Source organism: Coregonus clupeaformis, chromosome 8 (genome assembly GCF_020615455.1).
Source record: "Coregonus clupeaformis isolate EN_2021a chromosome 8, ASM2061545v1, whole genome shotgun sequence".
Classification (NCBI taxonomy): Eukaryota; Metazoa; Chordata; class Actinopteri; order Salmoniformes; family Salmonidae; genus Coregonus; species Coregonus clupeaformis.
This window is the reverse complement of record NC_059199.1, coordinates 63,510,384-63,529,790: the sequence shown is the minus strand read 5'-3', so window position 1 is coordinate 63,529,790 and position 19,407 is coordinate 63,510,384. Positions and strand designations below refer to the sequence as shown.

At 37.6% G+C, this 19,407-nt stretch overlaps 2 long non-coding RNA genes across 2 annotated transcripts; both read right to left on the bottom strand.

The window, feature by feature from the left end:
• Positions 1-2,490: 2,490 nt before the first annotated feature.
• LOC123491541 lies at positions 2,491-3,170 on the bottom strand. The gene is made up of 3 exons (XR_006661371.1): positions 3,082-3,170; positions 2,909-2,974; positions 2,491-2,607 (listed from the first exon to the last, which is right to left on the bottom strand). It is a non-coding gene; the product is annotated as an uncharacterized LOC123491541 (long non-coding RNA).
• A 55-nt stretch (positions 3,171-3,225) lies between these two features.
• LOC123491540 lies at positions 3,226-6,213 on the bottom strand. Its single transcript, XR_006661370.1, has 3 exons — positions 6,185-6,213; positions 3,351-3,401; positions 3,226-3,247 (listed from the first exon to the last, which is right to left on the bottom strand). It is a non-coding gene; the product is annotated as an uncharacterized LOC123491540 (long non-coding RNA).
• Between the last annotated feature and the right edge of the window lie 13,194 nt (positions 6,214-19,407).

The window sequence follows — 19,407 nt, the reverse complement described above, 5'->3', positions numbered from 1 at the left end:
TCTATCTATCTATCTATCTATCTATCTATCTATCTATCTATCTATCTATCTATCTATCTATCTATCATTTACATTTACATTTACGTCATTTAGCAGACGCTCTTATCCAGAGCGACTCACAAATTGGTGCATTCACCCCTATAGCCAGTGGGATAACCACTTTACAATTTTGGGGGGGTAGAAGGATTACTTTATCCTATCCCAGGTATTCCTTAAAGAGGTGGGGTTTCAAATGTCTCCGGAAGGTGGTGAGTGACTCCGCTGTCCTGGCGTCGTGAGGGAGCTTGTTCCACCATTGGGGTGCCAGAGCAGCGAACAGTTTTGACTGGGCTGAGCGGGAACTGTGCTTCCGCAGAGGAAGGGGAGCCAGCAGGCTATCCACACACACACAAACAAACACACACACACACACACACACACACACACACACACATACGTGTTTATAGACAATATCAGGACTTATGACAAAAATGTGACATATTGGGACATGCCTTTCCCAAGGTCCAAGAGACCTGGGAATCAGAATAGTTTGGTCCCATGATTCTAGGAATACATCCATCTGTTGAGATTTTGTCTAGGGCTATATTTTGTTCAGACCTGATTTTAATAGTATATATGAGGACTTTTTCGGGTTCATGTGACATATAAGGCCCATAGCAACAGCAGCCCATAGATACACACTGATTTTCAGGTTTATGTGACTTATGAAGAACCTGTAAATAGGGTCTGTATTTTAACGTGGTTCCGGTTACATGTTGAAATGTCTGCATAAGAATCATAGGTGTACAATACTTAACTAAAGCTTTAAAAAAATTATTATAATCCTCCTGAGTGGCGCAGTGGTCTAAGGCACTGCATCGCAGTGCTAACTGTGTCACTAGAGATCCTGGTTCGAATCCAGGCTCTGTCGCAGCCGGCCGACGACCGGGAGACTCATGGGCGGCGCACAATTCGTCCAGCGTAGGGGAGGAATGGCCGGCATGGATGTAGCTCAGTTGATAGAGCATGCCGTTTGCATGCCAGGGTTGTAGGTTCGATTCCCACAGGGGGCCAGTACAAAAAAATATATATATATGTAAGTCGTTCTGGATAAGAGCATCTGCTAAATGACGTAAATGTAATGTAATGTATAATAATCATGCTCACCAGACAGGTAACCTTCAACAGAAATGCCTATCCATGTTCACATAGCTCATAAATATAATATATTCTCAGTCTACTGTTTAAGTCGTATTATTGTTATTTATAACAATACATTTGCAGTCAATATTCATGTAAAAAAAGAGGGAACACTTTATGCCTTACTTTTTTATTGAGTGCCAGCGAAAATATGCAAATTAACAAATCAATTGAACACCCAGAATAGACTACCTACACTTTGCCTCCTTCCCTGCTATGCACAAGGCAGTAGAAATGGCATGTTTGAAATGAATGAGAAACTCTCTATTAAAGCATCCAGCTTCTATGAAACATGACAGTGTACATTCAGCTAACCTGTCTAAATAACGTAGGGATTTACATCATAGTTACATAGTGCAAGTTACCATACACGAGGCCTGTTACAAGCACCCATTGAAATGGAATAGTTTAACAGTAATTTAAACACCTTGCCACATTCAACAACTTGTGGTTAAGAACAAAGTGCTTCTGAAAACTTAAGAACAATAACAATCCCTTTAAGTACTGTTTATCTCTTTTCCCTGTCAATGAGAGCAGAGTATTAACCTATATCATCAACTGTTATTCCAAAAAATGTGACCATAAGTGGCAAACATATGCTCATTAATAGCCCTCAATTATACATAAACATACGAACATGTGGGATCTACAGTCGAGCCTATGTGGCATGTTTGTACAAGAACCAACAATATAAATCATTTAAGGAAAATAAAATAATATGAACATGAAACCCACAGATATTAACACTATCTGAGGAGAAGCTGATTGAAATTGGAATTGAATGGTACCTGAGCTACAGTTGGCATGCTCTAGTTCTATCTATTCATCTTCCTTTTTAATGCTACGTTTCTGTTGTGGATGTAGTATTTGATAGCAACCCAGTCTCTGTCTTTCAGAGCTACTGGCTCTGCTTGGAGGCAGGAGTCACAGTCCTTTTACCTGGTATTCTGCAGCTTGTTATGAAATGAAGCAAATGCCGCTCAACAGCTTTCACTTCATCACCTGTCCACTTGCTTCTCACCTTCACAGCTTTCATAAATGGAAACAAAATACAACTGATTAACAATGAGCTCTGCTAAAGTGACAAATGGAGGATATAATACAAAGGATTCTAGTTAGTAGTTATATGATGTTATCAATACATGTGAATACAAAATGCTTACTAACCTTGCTTTCCTTTGGAGCACTTTGAGGATGCTTGGGATGTGACTATTTTACCATGTCTTGGTTGTGTGTTGCTCATGTGTACGTTATCCAAGGTGGTTGACTCAGGGAATGCCCTCCATGTTGTCCAGGGTGGTTGACTCAGAAGTGCCCTCCATGTTGTCCAGGTGGTTGACTCAGAAGTGCCCTCCATGTTGTCCAGGGTGGTTGACTCTGGTGTTTGCCTCAGAAGTGTCTGGTCCCTAGAAGTCTCTGTTGTTGAGCCTTTGCATAGTAATGATAAATGTGATTATGTTCTATGAGCTTTATGACAATACGTTTGCTTGCTTGTATTATTCCTGTAAACAACCTCAATGTCAGGCAATATTCAATTCTACATTAGATATTAACTGATATTTGAGATATAAACATAAACTGATTGCAAATCCATAAATGTGGAATTACTTATCACCACCAATGTGATTGTTTAAAAACAGATAGAGGATAATTTCGATAATCCACACAGAAATGTGCATTTATGTTACATAACTTAAAGATATTACCACATATATGCAAGTCAGGATACCTTTGCATTGATGTAGGTCAGCAATGGTTTCTTCGCTGGAATCATCATCACTCATTTCTACTTCATCTGGTTGGGTAAAAACATTTACTGCCAGTTATTTAAATTAAGGACTAACAACACTTATAATAGTTATATTTGAAGTGACTAAAACTATATTTCAAACAAAATGTTACCTTCAGGATTGACCTCAATGTCATCCATCCCTTTCCCCTGCAGGTAAGGCAGTCTTCCTTTTAAGATTGACCTCTGTCTCTCAGCTATCTCTTTTTAGCCTTCTCATAACGATCTCCGACGATCATGATGGCGCCTCAGATTTCGCAAATGGCGTATTTTTCTAAGCTGTACAAATCAAAAATTAATTTGTATAAGTCTTACTTGAAATTTCTGTGTTAATTAAGAACATTAACTATTTTATCTAATGAAAATAATGCAGCTTTCTTACCAGCTTTGAAGTAGGACACTGGAAGGGTACAAATCCACTGGACTTGCTTGCCTTGAATTAAATGATGAAAAATAAATATTTGTTTGTAATAACACAGTACCGTAACAGTAAATTAGAATATTATACATTATACTGTATGTGAAAATAATTTGGCTTAAGAAATTAACAATACTGTTTTTGGATCTGGGGTTTTTAAACAAGACTCTATAGAAATGGTTAAAACTGTACAATATCTGCTAACCAACAATATGAAGACCTGGGATCTTGTCAATTGTTATCTGCAACAAATTACAACAATAACATGTCAGAAATATTGTGTTATATAATATAGATCATATCTAATTAGTAAACTAATTATCATACTCAGTTCAGTCACAATATATTCCTACCACCTGTCTATCATAATCGCCTTTGGGGTGAGACTCATTGCTGTGGTCAAGGGCTGCATTGACCACAGATGTTAGGAAAGATAATTCATATGTGGATCTGGGCTTTTTATGCAAGACTCAATAGAAATGGTTATAACTGTACAATATCTGCTAACCAACAATATGAGGACCGTGTAACACACACACTCTACTCTGTTTGGGTCATACCATATCGGGACGTCATCTGAAACACATTTACGTCTTGAACAGACTAAGTACGAAATGAGGACATGACGACTGAACACATCTAGAGTCAAGGTTCCTGACTTTGAGTTATCCTTTTGTGGTCAAATAAAGCTCACAACCTTAAAAGTAATGTAAATGGATCTACTGCCATATAAATTAAATCACACAAATTGATAAGAAGTATGTTAAATGGGCAAAAACATTGCCCAAAAAAGAAACAAACATAGGTATTAGAGAGAATATAGATTAATTTTATGTTTTGAGGGGCGGTTAGTTCTGTCAAATGGTCGGGCTAATTTTGTTTATGCAATGATATCTAAACAAGTTACGGGATGTTAATATTGTGAACATTTTACACAAAAAGTTGGTTGTGTTACAGTAAAAAGCCATTTAATTTATATACTGGAATGAACTGAGACATCAATTTAATTTAAATAGAAAATATCTACAATAAATGTGTAATAACCTGTTGGAAGGATGAAGTGGATTTCTGTCTCACTTCTGGGTCTGCTGAAGGTTGATCTGGGATCTTTTCACTTGGTGTCTGCAACAAAATACAACAATAACATGTCAGAAATATTGTGTTATATAATATAGATCGTATCTAATTAGTAAACTAATTATCATACTCAGTTCAGTCACAATATATTCCTACCACCTGTCTATCATAATCGCCTTTGGGATGAGACTCATTGCTGAGGTCAAGGGCTGCATTGACCACAGATGTTAGGAAAGATAATTAATATGTGGATCTGGGCTTATTATGCAAGACTCTATAGAAATGGTTAAAACTGTACAATATCTGCTAACCAACAATATGAGGACCGTGTAACACACACACTACTCTGGTTGGGTCATACCATATCGGGACGTCATCTGAAACACATTTACGTCTTGAACAGACTAAGTACGAAATGAGGACCTGACGACTGAACACATCTAGAGTCAAGGTTCCTGACTTTGAGTTATCCTTTTTGTGGTCAAAGAAAGCTCACAACCTTAAAAGAAATGTAAATGGATCTACTGTCATATAAATTAAATCACGCAAATTGATAAGAAGTATGTTAAATGGGCAACATTGCCCCCCCAAAAAAAACATAGGCATTAGAGAGAATAAAGATTAATTTTATGTTTTGAGGAACGGTTAGTTCTGTCAAATGGTCGGGCTAATTTTGTTTACGCAATGATATCGAAACAAGTTACGGGATGTTGATATTGTGAACATTTTACACAAAAGTTGGTTGTAATACAGTAAAAAGCCATTTAATTTATATATTGGAATGAACTGAGACATCAATTTAATTTAAATAGAAAATTTCTACAATAAATGTTTAATAACCTGTTGGAAGGATGAAGTGGATTTCTGTCTCACTTCTCGAACTGCTGAAGGTTGAGCTGGGATCTTGTCACTTGAGGTGTCTGCAACGAAATACAACAATAACATGTCATAAATATTGTGTTATATAATATAGATCTTATCTAATTAGTAAACTAATGATTGTACTCAGTTCAGTCACAATATATTCCTACCACCTGTCTATCATAATCGCCTTTGGGGTGAGACTCATTGCTGAGGTCAAGGGCTGCATTGACCACAGATGTTAGGAAAAGATAATTAATATGTGGATCTGGGCTTTTATGCAAGACTCTATATAAATGGTTAAAAATGTACAATATCCGCTAACCAACAATATGAGGACCGTGTAACACACACACTCTACTCTGGTTAGGTCATACCATATCGGGACGTCATCTGAAACACATTTATGTCTTGAACAGACTAAGTACGAAATGAGGACCTGACGACTGAACACATCTAGAGTCAAGGTTCCTGACTTTGAGTTATCCTTTTGTGGTCAAAGAAAGCTCACAACCTTAAAAGTAATGTAAATGGATCTACTGCCATATAAATTATATCCGCAAATTGATAAGAAGTATGTTAAATGTGCAAAACACTGCCCAAAAAACAAACAAACATAGGCATTAGAGAGAATAAAGATTAATTTCATGTTTTGAGGGGCGGTTAGTTCTGTCAAATGGTCGGGCTAATTTTGTTTACGCAATGATATCAAAACAAGTTACGGGATGTTGATATTGTGAACATTTTACACAAAAAGTTGGTTGTAATACAGTAAAAAAGCCATTTAATTTATATATTGGAATGAACTGAGACATCAATTTAATTTAAATAGAAAATTTCTACAATAAATGTTTAATAACCTGTTGGAAGGATGAAGTGGATTTCTGTCTCACTTCTCGGTCTGCTGAAGGTTGAGCTGGGATCTTGTCACTTGGTGTCTGCAACGAAATACAACAATAACATGTCATAAATATTGTGTTATATAATATAGATCTTATCTAATTAGTAAACTAATGATTGTACTCAGTTCAGTCACAATATATTCCTACCACCTGTCTATCATAATCGCCTTTGGGGTGAGACTCATTGCTGAGGTCAAGGGCTGCATTGACCACAGATGTTAGGAAAGATAATTAATATGTGGATCTGGGCTTTTATGCAAGACTCTATAGAAATGGTTAAAAATGTACAATATCCGCTAACCAACAATATGAGGACCGTGTAACACACACACTCTACTCTGGTTGGGTCATACCATATCGGGACGTCATCTGAAACACATTTATGTCTTGAACAGACTAAGTACGACATGAGGACCTGACGACTGAACACATCTAGAGTCAAGGTTCCTGACTTTGAGTTATCCTTTTGTGGTCAAAGAAAGCTCACAACCTTAAAAGTAATGTAAATGGATCTACTGCCATATAAATTATATCACGCAAATTGATAAGAAGTATGTTAAATGTGCAAAAACACTGCCCAAAAAACAAACAAACATAGGCATTAGAGAGAATAAATATTAATTTCATGTTTTGAGGGGCGGTTAGTTCTGTCAAATGGTCGGGCTAATTTTGTTTACGCAATGATATCGAAACAAGTTACGGGATGTTGATATTGTGAACATTTTACACAAAAAGTTGGTTGTAATACAGTAAAAAGCCATTTAATTTATATATTGGAATGAACTGAGACATCAATTTAATTTAAATAGAAAATTTCTACAATAAATGTTTAATAACCTGTTGGAAGGATGAAGTGGATTTCTGTCTCACTTTTCGGTCTGCTGAAGGTTGAGCTGGGATCTTGTCACTTGGTGTCTGCAACGAAATACAACAATAACATGTCATAAATATTGTGTTATATAATATAGATCTTATCTAATTAGTAAACTAATGATTTTACTCAGTTCAGTCACAATATATTCCTACCACCTGTCTATCATAATCGCCTTTGGGGTGAGACTCATTGCTGAGGTCAAGGGCTGCATTGACCACAGATGTTAGGAAAGATAATTAATATGTGGATCTGGGCTTTTTATGCAAGACTCTATAGAAATGGTTAAAAATGTACAATATCCGCTAACCAACAATATGAGGACCGTGTAACACACACACTCTACTCTGGTTGGGTCATACCATATCGGGACGTCATCTGAAACACATTTATGTCTTGAACAGACTAAGTACGACATGAGGACCTGACGACTGAACACATCTAGAGTCAAGGTTCCTGACTTTGAGTTATCCTTTTGTGGTCAAAGAAAGCTCACAACCTTAAAAGTAATGTAAATGGATCTACTGCCATATAAATTATATCACGCAAATTGATAAGAAGTATGTTAAATGTGCAAAAACACTGCCCAAAAAACAAACAAACATAGGCATTAGAGAGAATAAATATTAATTTCATGTTTTGAGGGGCGGTTAGTTCTGTCAAATGGTCGGGCTAATTTTGTTTATGCAATGATATCGAAAGAAGTTACAGGATGTTAATATTGTGAACATTTTACACAAAAAGTTGGTTGTAATACAGTAAAAAGCCATTTAATTTATATACTGGAATGAACTGAGACATCAATTTAATTTAAATAGAAAATATATATAATAAATGTGTAATAACCTGTTGGAAGGATGAAGTGGATTTCTGTCTCACTTCTGGGTCTGCTGAAGGTTGATCTGGGATCTTTTCACTTGGTGTCTGCAACAAAATACAACAATAACATGTCAGAAATATTGTGTTATATAATATAGATCGTATCTAATTAGTAAACTAATTATCATACTCAGTTCAGTCACAATATATTCCTACCACCTGTCTATCATAATCGCCTTTGGGGGTGAGACTCATTGCTGAGGTCAAGGGCTGCATTGACCACAGATGTTAGGAAAGATAATTCATATGTGGATCTGGGCTTTTTATGCTTTTTTAGAAATGGTTAAAATTGTACAATATCTGCTAACCAACAATATGAGGACCGTGTAACACACACCTCTACTCTGGTTGTGTCATACCATATCGGGACGTCATCTGAAACACATTTACGTCTTGAACAGACTAAGTACGAAATGAGGACCTGACGACTGAACACATCTAGAGTCAAGGTTCCTGACTTTGAGTTATCCTTTTGTGGTCAAAGAAAGCTCACAACCTTAAAAGTAATGTAAATGGATCTACTGCCATATAAATTAAATCACGCAAATTGATAAGAAGTATGTTAAATGTGCAAAAACACTGCCCAAAAAACAAACAAACATAGGCATTAGAGAGAATAAATATTAATTTCATGTTTTGAGGGGCGGTTAGTTCTGTCAAATGGTCGGGCTAATTTTGTTTACGCAATGATATCGAAACAAGTTACGGGATGTTGATATTGTGAACATTTTACACAAAAAGTTGGTTGTAATACAGTAAAAAGCCATTTAATTTATATATTGGAATGAACTGAGACATCAATTTAATTTAAATAGAAAATTTCTACAATAAATGTTTAATAACCTGTTGGAAGGATGAAGTGGATTTCTGTCTCACTTTTCGGTCTGCTGAAGGTTGAGCTGGGATCTTGTCACTTGGTGTCTGCAACGAAATACAACAATAACATGTCATAAATATTGTGTTATATAATATAGATCTTATCTAATTAGTAAACTAATGATTTTACTCAGTTCAGTCACAATATATTCCTACCACCTGTCTATCATAATCGCCTTTGGGGTGAGACTCATTGCTGAGGTCAAGGGCTGCATTGACCACAGATGTTAGGAAAGATAATTAATATGTGGATCTGGGCTTTTTATGCAAGACTCTATAGAAATGGTTAAAAATGTACAATATCCGCTAACCAACAATATGAGGACCGTGTAACACACACACTCTACTCTGGTTGGGTCATACCTATCGGGACGTCATCTGAAACACATTTATGTCTTGAACAGACTAAGTACGACATGAGGACCTGACGACTGAACACATCTAGAGTCAAGGTTCCTGACTTTGAGTTATCCTTTTGTGGTCAAAGAAAGCTCACAACCTTAAAAGTAATGAAAATGGATCTACTGTCATATAAATTAAATCACGCAAATTGATAAGAATTATGTTAAATGGGCAAAAACATTGCCCAAAAAACAAACAAACATAGGTATTAGAGAGAATATAGATTAATTTTATGTTTTGAGGGGCGGTTAGTTCTGTCAAATGGTCGGGCTAATTTTGTTTACGCAATGATATCGAAACAAGTTACGGGATGTTGATATTGTGAACATTTTACACAAAAAGTTGGTTGTAATACAGTAAAAAGCCATTTAATTTATATATTAGTATGAACTGAGACATCATTTTAATTTAAATAGAAAATATCTACAATAAATGTTTAATAACCTGTTGGAAGGATGAAGTGGATTTCTGTCTCACTTTTCGGTCTGCTGAAGGTTGAGCTGGGATCTTGTCACTTGGTGTCTGCAACGAAATACAACAATAACATGTCATAAATATTGTGTTATATAATATAGATCTTATCTAATTAGTAAACTAATGATTTTACTCAGTTCAGTCACAATATATTCCTACCACCTGTCTATCATAATCGCCTTTGGGGTGAGACTCATTGCTGAGGTCAAGGGCTGCATTGACCACAGATGTTAGGAAAGATAATTCATATGTGGATCTGGGCTTATTATGCAAGACTCTATAGAAATGGTTAAAACTGTACAATATCTACTAACCAACAATTGAGGACCGTGTAACACACACTACTCTGGTTGGGTCATACCATATCGGGACGTCATCTGAAACACATTTACGTCTTGAACAGACTAAGTACGAAATGAGGACCTGACGACTGAACACATCTAGAGTCAAGGTTCCTGACTTTGAGTTATCCTTTTGTGGTCAAAGAAAGCTCACAACCTTAAAAGTAATGAAAATGGATCTACTGTCATATAAATTAAATCACGCAAATTGATAAGAATTATGTTAAATGGGCAAAAACATTGCCCAAAAAACAAACAAACATAGGTATTAGAGAGAATATAGATTAATTTTATGTTTTGAGGGGCGGTTAGTTCTGTCAAATGGTCGGGCTAATTTTGTTTACGCAATGATATCGAAACAAGTTACGGGATGTTGATATTGTGAACATTTTACACAAAAAGTTGGTTGTAATACAGTAAAAAGCCATTTAATTTATATATTAGTATGAACTGAGACATCATTTTAATTTAAATAGAAAATATCTACAATAAATGTTTAATAACCTGTTGGAAGGATGAAGTGGATTTCTGTCTCACTTCTCGGTCTGCTGAAGGTTGAGCTGGGATCTTGTCACTTGGTGTCTACAACAAAATACAACAATAAATATTCTGTATTATAATCTATTTAATTAAAACTGAAAAAATCATCAGTGTATATACACTGCTCAAAAAAATAAAGGGAACACTTAAACAACACATCCTAGATCTGAATAAATGAAATAATCTTATTAAATACTTGTGCTGACAACAAAATCACACAAAAATTATCAATGGAATTCAAATTTATCAAACCATGGAGGTCTGGATTTGGAGTCACCCTCAAAATTAAAGTGGAAAACCACACTATAGGCTGATCCAACTTTGATGTAATGTCCTTAAAACAAGTCAAAATGAGGCTCAGTAGTGTTTGTGGCCTCCACGTGCCTGTATGACCTCCCTACAATGCCTGGGCATGCTCCTGATGAGGTGGCGGATGGTCTCCTGAGGGATCTCCTCCCAGACCTGGACTAAAGCATTCGCCAACTCCTGGACAGTCTGTGGTGCAACGTGGCGTTGGTGGATGGAGCGAGACATGATGTCACAGATCTGCTCCATTGGATTCAGGTCTGGGGAACGGGCGGGCCAGTCCATAGCATCAATGCCTTCCTCTTGCAGGAACTGCTGACACACTCCAGCCACATGAGGTCTAGCATTGTCTTGCATTAGGAGGAACCCAGGGCCAACCTCACCAGCATATGGTCTCACAAGGGGTCTGAGGATCTCATCTCAGTACCTAATGGCAGTCAGGCTACCTCTGGCGAGCACATGGAGGGCTGTGCGGCCCCCAAAGAAATGCCACCCCACACCATGACAGACCCACCGCCAAACCGGTCATGCTGGAGGATGTTGCAGGCAGCAGAACGTTCTCCACGGCGTCTCCAGACTCTGTCACGTCTGTCACCTGTGCTCAGTGTGAACCTGCGAGAGCACAGGGCGCCAGTGGCGGAATTTGCCAATCTTGGTGTTCTCTGGCAAATGCTAAACGTCCTGCACGGTGTTGGGCTGTAAGCCCAACCCCCACCTGTGGACGTCGGGCCCCTCATACCACCCTCATGGAGTCTGTTTCTGACCGTTTGAGCAGACACATGCACATTTGTGGCCTGCTGGAGGTCATTTTGCAGGGCTCTGGCAACCTTGCACAAAGGCGGAGGTAGAGGTCCTGCTGCTGGGTTGTTGCCCTCCTATGGCCTCCTCCACGTCTCCTGATGTACTGACCTGTCTCCTGGAAGTGCCTCCATGCTCTGGACACTACGCTGACAGACACAGCAAACCTTCTTGCCACGCTCGCATTGATGTGCCATCCTGGATGAGCTGCACTACCTGAGCCACTTGTGTGGGTTGTAGACTCCGTCTCATGCTACCACTAGAGTGAAAGCACCGCCAGCATTCAAAAGTGACCAAAACATCAGCCAGGAAGCATAGGAACTGAGAAGTGGTCTGTGGTCACCACCTGCAGAACCACTTCTTTATTGGGGGTGTCTTGCTAATTGCCTATAATTTCCACCTGTTGTCTATTCCATTTGCACAACAGCATGTGGAAATGTATTGTCAATCAGTGTTGCTTCCTAAGTGGACAGTTTGATTTCACAGAAGTGTTATTGACTTGGAGTTACATTGTGTTGTTTAAGTGTTCCCTTTATTTTTGAGCAGTGTATATAAAAGCGGTGACAAAATACATGCAAGAAGGGACATGTATTTATATATTTTATAATTCTTTGACAGATCCCGAACGGTCTGCCCGACTGGCCAAGGAAATTACCACCAATATCACACATTCTAATAGATGTTGGGAGGTGTAGTTCATAAATCTTGAATATTTTCCCCATCCCCCAACTGCTTGCAAAAAGAATCACAACATAACTTCTGAAATTGGATGTTAAAGCCGTATGTGTCTAATGCAGCGGTACGCAGTGATTTTTTCACTTGTGTAAGACTTGAATGTGTTTCAAATTACATCCCAATATGGTATGACCCAATAAGTGTAGCGTGTGTGTATAACATACCTTTATAGTCATTGATCCATTTGACTTTATACAAGGCTTGTCACTTCCAGAAATAATAAAATTAATAGCCTCAGCCTCAGGACTAAGTCTGGCTCTTCGTTTTGACATGCTCTTCAATTGCCCATGTGCTCCTCAACTAGAAAACATCTACATTGGATGACAAAAAGTCAGCGAGACAAATACAGAAAAAGACTAATACTTGATTTGAATCGAATAAGGATATATCAAATGGTATTAGTCTGCCTTTAGTCATATCGTGCTCATGTTCTTACTAATGCAGTATCCGGTTAGCTTATTAGGCTAACTGATCAGTGCAAACCTTATGCAACTGCAATCACAATAGCAATCTTTTCACAGTAAGCACAGTAAGCAATCTTAACACCTTCAAAGATAAATACTGTTATAAAAGTATAGTACTGTAAACGCTACAAATAACATTATCTGAACTGAACAACCAATATCATCACTTTGGCTTTAAATGGAAAAACATGATAGTGCTAAGTAACATTTGTGGTCAAGAACACTTAAATGTAAGAACAGCTTAGATAATAACAATCTCTTTAGTTGTAAATGAAGAAAAATAAATGTATTACCTTCATTTCTCTTGCACATCTTCCAGTTCTGAATTTTCCATGTGGCAAAAGTCCTTTTCTTTCCTTTCAGCTAATTTGCTAACATTAGCTTATCTGGCTAATTGATGCTAAATTACGTTTTTATTTGAGGGATTTAGGGGGATTTTATGATAATAAATACATAATATGCCATTTAGCAGACACTTTTATCCAAAGCTTAGTTATAGTTGACTATGATGACATGTATTATGTGTATTCAAGTAAATCTATCTTGAATAGTTGGAAAGTGTGCTCAAACAAAACCAGGAAATGTCACGTAACTAAAGTGTGTCACATGTCTAAAGTGTGTCACGTGACTAAAGTGTGTTTAAAGTGTGTTAATGTTCCAAAACTGACCACTAGGTGGCGTATTCACAGGTGAGCAAAAAGCGTAAACACACACACACACTTCAAATCATGAGATTGTGACATTTAAAGACTTTTCAGATTTTTGGTTTAGGGGCATTCTATGGTCGTCTAGAACACTGTAGTGAGCTCGGAAAAATGAGGACTCCAAAAATGTCCTCATATTTCCGAGCGTCCCTGACATTGAAGGTGAGTTGTCATAAAATTGTCTTCATATGTCACCAAAACAGTACACACACACACACACACACACACACACACACACACACACACACACACACACACACACACGACACACACACACACACACACACACACACACACACACACACACACACACACACAAACTAACACTAATACCCTCACACTTACACCCACCCACCCACCCACCACTTATGCTGCTGCCATTCTGTTTACTATTATTAGGGATTCAAGCAGCGAAGTGGTTCCAGTTTATTATTATTATTATTATTATTATTATTATTATTATTATTATTATTATTATTATTATTATTATTATTATTATTATTTATTAATTTATTTTTTAGGGGGTAGATCAGCTTACAGTTTTTCTCAGTCGCTTTGGTGCATTTCTTAGATCAAAAGTGCAATTCTTGATACTACTTGTACAAATTCCAAATCATCTAGTCACTTGTGCACATCATTAAAGCAATTTCTTATTCCTTTGAACAAATTGCAATTGCTTTTGTACATATTGCAATTGATAATGTACAAGTGTCAGCTTTTTTCCACATTTTCAATTGCTCATGTCATGTTTATCAAAATATAGTAGATGGTTCTCTGTTGAATAGTCTTACCCTCAAAACATCTAGGCATTAGTTCCTTGCATAAGCCATTACATGCAAAATTGTTGAACTATTTGTCATAAACTGTCAAGCATAGTTTTACACATTTCTATTAGACCTTTTGTACAAAAACGTAAATTGCTGAATCGTGCAGGTGAAATTAACCCTCACTCATGAAGGAATGTAAAGTGTTAGTTCAACCAACAATCAACCAGTTGTATAAATTGCTCAAAGGTGCATCTCATGAAGAATCAATTGGCAAGCATATATAGACAGACCACAACACAGAGTTGCAATTTTCCAATAATGGATGGACCAGGAAACGAACAGGGTCAACAGCCAAGAGGAGGAAGAAGAGGAGCAAGGATGCGTGGTGGAAGGCAAAACAGAGGAAGAGGCAGAAGAGGACATAGGCGCATATCTGATGACATAAGGGCCACTATTGTAGACCATGTATTCAATCATGGCCTTACAATGGCTGAGGCGGGTCGAAGGGTGCAGCCGAATATTGGGAGATCAACCGTGTCCTCAATAGTACAAACGTTTCGAAGAGAGAACAGGTATGTCCACCAATGTACAGTGCACTGTTACTGTATATAAGCAGTATACTGTATACTTCCTACAATGCTTCATATTACAGTAGTCCACTTGTATTTCACAGCATACAGAAATATACTCTATACAGATACATACTGCACCTTACATGCACCCACCTGTATGTTTTACAGTAAAATGTGTGTTCGCATAGTTTTTGTCTATGTGAAAGTGTGCGATGCATCACTGCATTTTTCCACACATAGGACTGCAAGATTACCTCAAACCGGTGGCAGAGGACGCCTTTTCACACCTCAACAGGAGGAGGCTATTTGCACCATGGTCCGAGCAAACAATGCCATGAGACTCAGGGAAATACAAAGGACCATTATAGAAGACAACGATGTCTTTGAAAACATCCATACGGTTAGCATCTCAACCATCGACAGGGTGCTGCATAGAAACCAGATGAGTATGAAACAGCTGTACCGTGTACCATTCCAAAGGAATGAGGACAGAGTTAAGGAGCTACGGTACCAGTATGTACAGGTAAAACATATATCTATGTAACTACTTTACAGCAACATTTTATAGTGTTACATAGTACAGTAAGCATAAACTGCACACATTTCCCATTGCTGTGGAAGGAACATGCAATATATGTACATTTTATGTCACTCTTCCTTACCAAAACAAATTCAACTGTGTGTTCTGGGATATAGCGTATAATGGAGTTGGAATCAAGTGAACCCTCTCACAACTTTGTATACGTGGATGAGGCTGGCTTCAACCTGACCAAATGCAGAAGGCGGGGTCGGAATATCATCGGTCACAGAGCTACTGTGGATTTGCCAGGCCAACGGGGAGGAAATATCACCATGTGTGCTGCTATTTCGGAGCATGGTGTCCTAACCCATATCCCCCTTTTAGGGCCATACAACACCCAGCATCTACTCAACTTTTTAGAGACTCTCTACAGGGCTCTCATCCCTGATGATGAGGGGGTCTGTTTAGAGAGGATTTGCCAAAGTATGTGGTCATTTGTGATAATGTGAGTTTCCATCGATCAAACATCATAAGGCAATGGTTTGTGACCCACCCGAGGATGCTCATAGAATTCCTCCCACCTTATTCACCATTCCTTAACCCAATTGAGGAGTTATTTTCAGCATGGAGGTGGAAGGTGTACGATCGTCAGCCACACACACAGATGACCCTGCTGGCTGCAATGGATGCAGCATGTGAGGACACCACAGTAGAACGCCTGCAGAGGATGGATAAGGCATTCCAAAAGATTCTTTCCACGTTGCATTGGAAGGGAAAATATCCGGTGTGATGTGGATGAGAATATGTGGGCTGACAGACAGGAACGTCTGGATGTGTAGAGACAGCACTAGAACAGTGCTGTGGGCAAAGTGTGCCTTAGGGGTGGTTTCCTGTGTTTCTTTCTAATTTAGTTTTTTTCCTTTGTGCCCCTTGGGTTGTCCAGTCTCTTTCAATCAATAACCCACATACAGTAATATGTAAATAGTACTGTTGAAATTGATATATGCCATAGAAGTGCAGCCTTGTGCATTTTCAATACAGTAACTGTCATCCAAACTGTAGCCTAAGTTTACATCAGGTAATACTGTCAAAGTGCACAGTTCCATTGACAACATGCCTAAACATTTTGACAACCTTGTTCGTGAACAATGACTCAATGACTTATCATTCTGATGACACTGACATGATCATTGGCATGAATATTTACTTTTGAGAGATGTACTAAGGATTTTTAGTGACTGACTAGCTTTAGAAACATATCTATTGTATATTGCAGTTTGTACAAATTGTTCTGAGAAATGCACTTATTATTTTGCACATGTTAGGGATGATGTGAAAAATGCACCAAAGCGACTGAGAAAAACTGTAATATAGCAGATAGATTGTAAATTCCATCAATGTAATTGTCTGCATCACTTCCAATCCCCCATATGTTGCTTTTCTCGCAAATATATATACAGTGAGGGAAAAAAGTATTTGATCCCCTGCTGATTTTGTACGTTTGCCCACTGACAAAGAAATTATCAGTCTATAATTTTAATGGTAGGTTTATTTGAACAGTGAGAGACAGAATAACAACAACAAAATCCAGAAAAACGCATGTCAAAAATGTTATAAATTATGATCGTAACTGACCTAAGACAGGGAATTTTTACTAGGATAGAAAGTGAGGAATTGTGATAAACTGAGTTTAAATGTGTTTGGCTATGTAAACTTCCCACTTCAGCTGTTTATACATATCTTTTCAACAAATATATTTCCCTTTATTACTTTCCAACCCCACCATCCCTTCCCCAATTGGAGTAAACTAGTGAACAACAACGCTTAGGCCTCTACTTCCAGCTTATACATACTATATACATTTTATGGACACAGTCAATTTTACAATAATTATATTTTGTTTGTTTTTACTCATGAACTTCCTCTACCCTCAACTTCCTCCGATCATTTTCATGATGTCCATCCTGTTTGCTTCTATATGCCATATCTTTCTAACTGTGCTCTTTCACAAAAGCTCTCAACCTATAACCTATATACTTTTTATGGACACAGTATGCTTTACATTAGTTATCTTGTTGTTGTTAGTTGTTATTAGTCCCATTCTTCAGCTCCATTCAACCCCTCCCATCTATCTCTTAACACCATCCATATTGGATTTCTATTTGCCATATATTTTTCAACTGTATTGTGATGTTTCACAAAAGTTCTGAACCTTTCTATTCTCATTGTTTCTACAGATTCAAAATTGAAAATAATTTTTTTTGCTAAAAGTATTATTATACATATTTGGGATATGTATTCCGAGTATATCCACATCACCATCAGACAATTTTATTTGTAAACTACATGGTAATGTAAAAATTGTATTTTTTAGTTATCCAATACGTAATATAGTACATTTATCATAATTTGGTTGCAATCCCTAGAGGTTAGAACATTTATCTAGATCATCTATGAGGCTGTGGAGGGATTCAAGTTGTGGATTTAAAAGAAAACATGAATCATCGTACAATGGTACATTGTATTTGAAAAAGTTCAAAAAGTATTTCAAAAAGTATTTGATCCCCTGCTGATTTTGTACATTTGCCCACTGACAAAGACATGATCAGTCTATAATTTTAATGGTAGGTTCATTTGAATAGTGAGAGACAGAAAAACAAAACAAAAATCCAGAAAAACACATGTCAAAAATGTTATAAATTGATTTGCATTTTAATGAGGGACTGACCAATAAACATTCACATGGGCGTGGTCTGTCACATAAATGCATACAAATCAGTCACGGATATTAGTATTGTAACGAAACTTGGTACACATGTTCCAAACACTGTGAAGACCTAACATATGGAAGCACATTCATATCGACCTCACGGTGGCGCTATAATCTCTTGATCTGTTTGACTCAGAGTGATGACATTTGGCACACATGCTCAAGGCTATGAGTCTAGCTAAACCGTAAAATATGGTTGAGTTTGGCTACACTGTAGCACAGTTGGACAGGAAAAAACATTCATGCAAGCTGTGAGCCCAAGAAACCAGTGTGGGGGGGGTACTGTGTCAGTCCCTAAACAGAGCCAACAAAGGCGGATTTGAAGGCTGTTGCTATTTCATCCTGTGGTACACCGTCATTCACATTGATTTCCAGTCTTTTTGCAGTGTTACTATGGTCTTTCCCTGTTAACTTTTTTAGATTCTCCCAGATCAATTTATAATTTCCCTTTGCTTCACCAATTAGGTTGATTAAAAGCTGGCCTTGGCCTGCCTGATTTCTTTCATCACCTTATTTGTCAACATGGTGAACCTACGTCTGTCTCTAATCTGGACTTTAAGTCTGTTTTTAGAGCATGATCTCATTCTGTCATCAGTTTCCAGATTTCTCCATTTAGCCAAGGAAGAGTACTCTTTTTAGCCAGGTTTTGAATTTGATTTTCTTTAGGAAGCCATTTATTGTGGTCTCGATTGTGGATTGAAAAAACCTGACTATCAGCTTCCACATTCGTATAGGACAAGAGATCATTCCAGTTAATTTCCTTAATTGTGTTATCAAAATCATTTAATTCCACTCTTATCTATTCTGAGCTGATCAGGCTTTCTAACAGTAGAGAGGTTCAACCTGTTCTTGGAAAGCCTTCTGGCTATAAGTGTCAGATTATGATCAGACAGCCCCGTAACCATATTGAATGATTTAGTCACTCTCTGGTTTATTAATGAACATTAGATCAATCTGTGTTTCAGAGCAACAAGTCACCCTGGTTGGCCTTTTAACTAGCTGTCTAAGGTCAAAGGTATTAGTGATCCGTTAGAGGGTTTTCCTACAAGACTTGTCTTCAATAATTAATGTTAAAAGATGACCGCTTTCCCAAAATCACATTCCCTAAGCATGTTATTAAACTGATGAAAAAACAGACTTGGTGGAAGGTGGTCTAAACGTT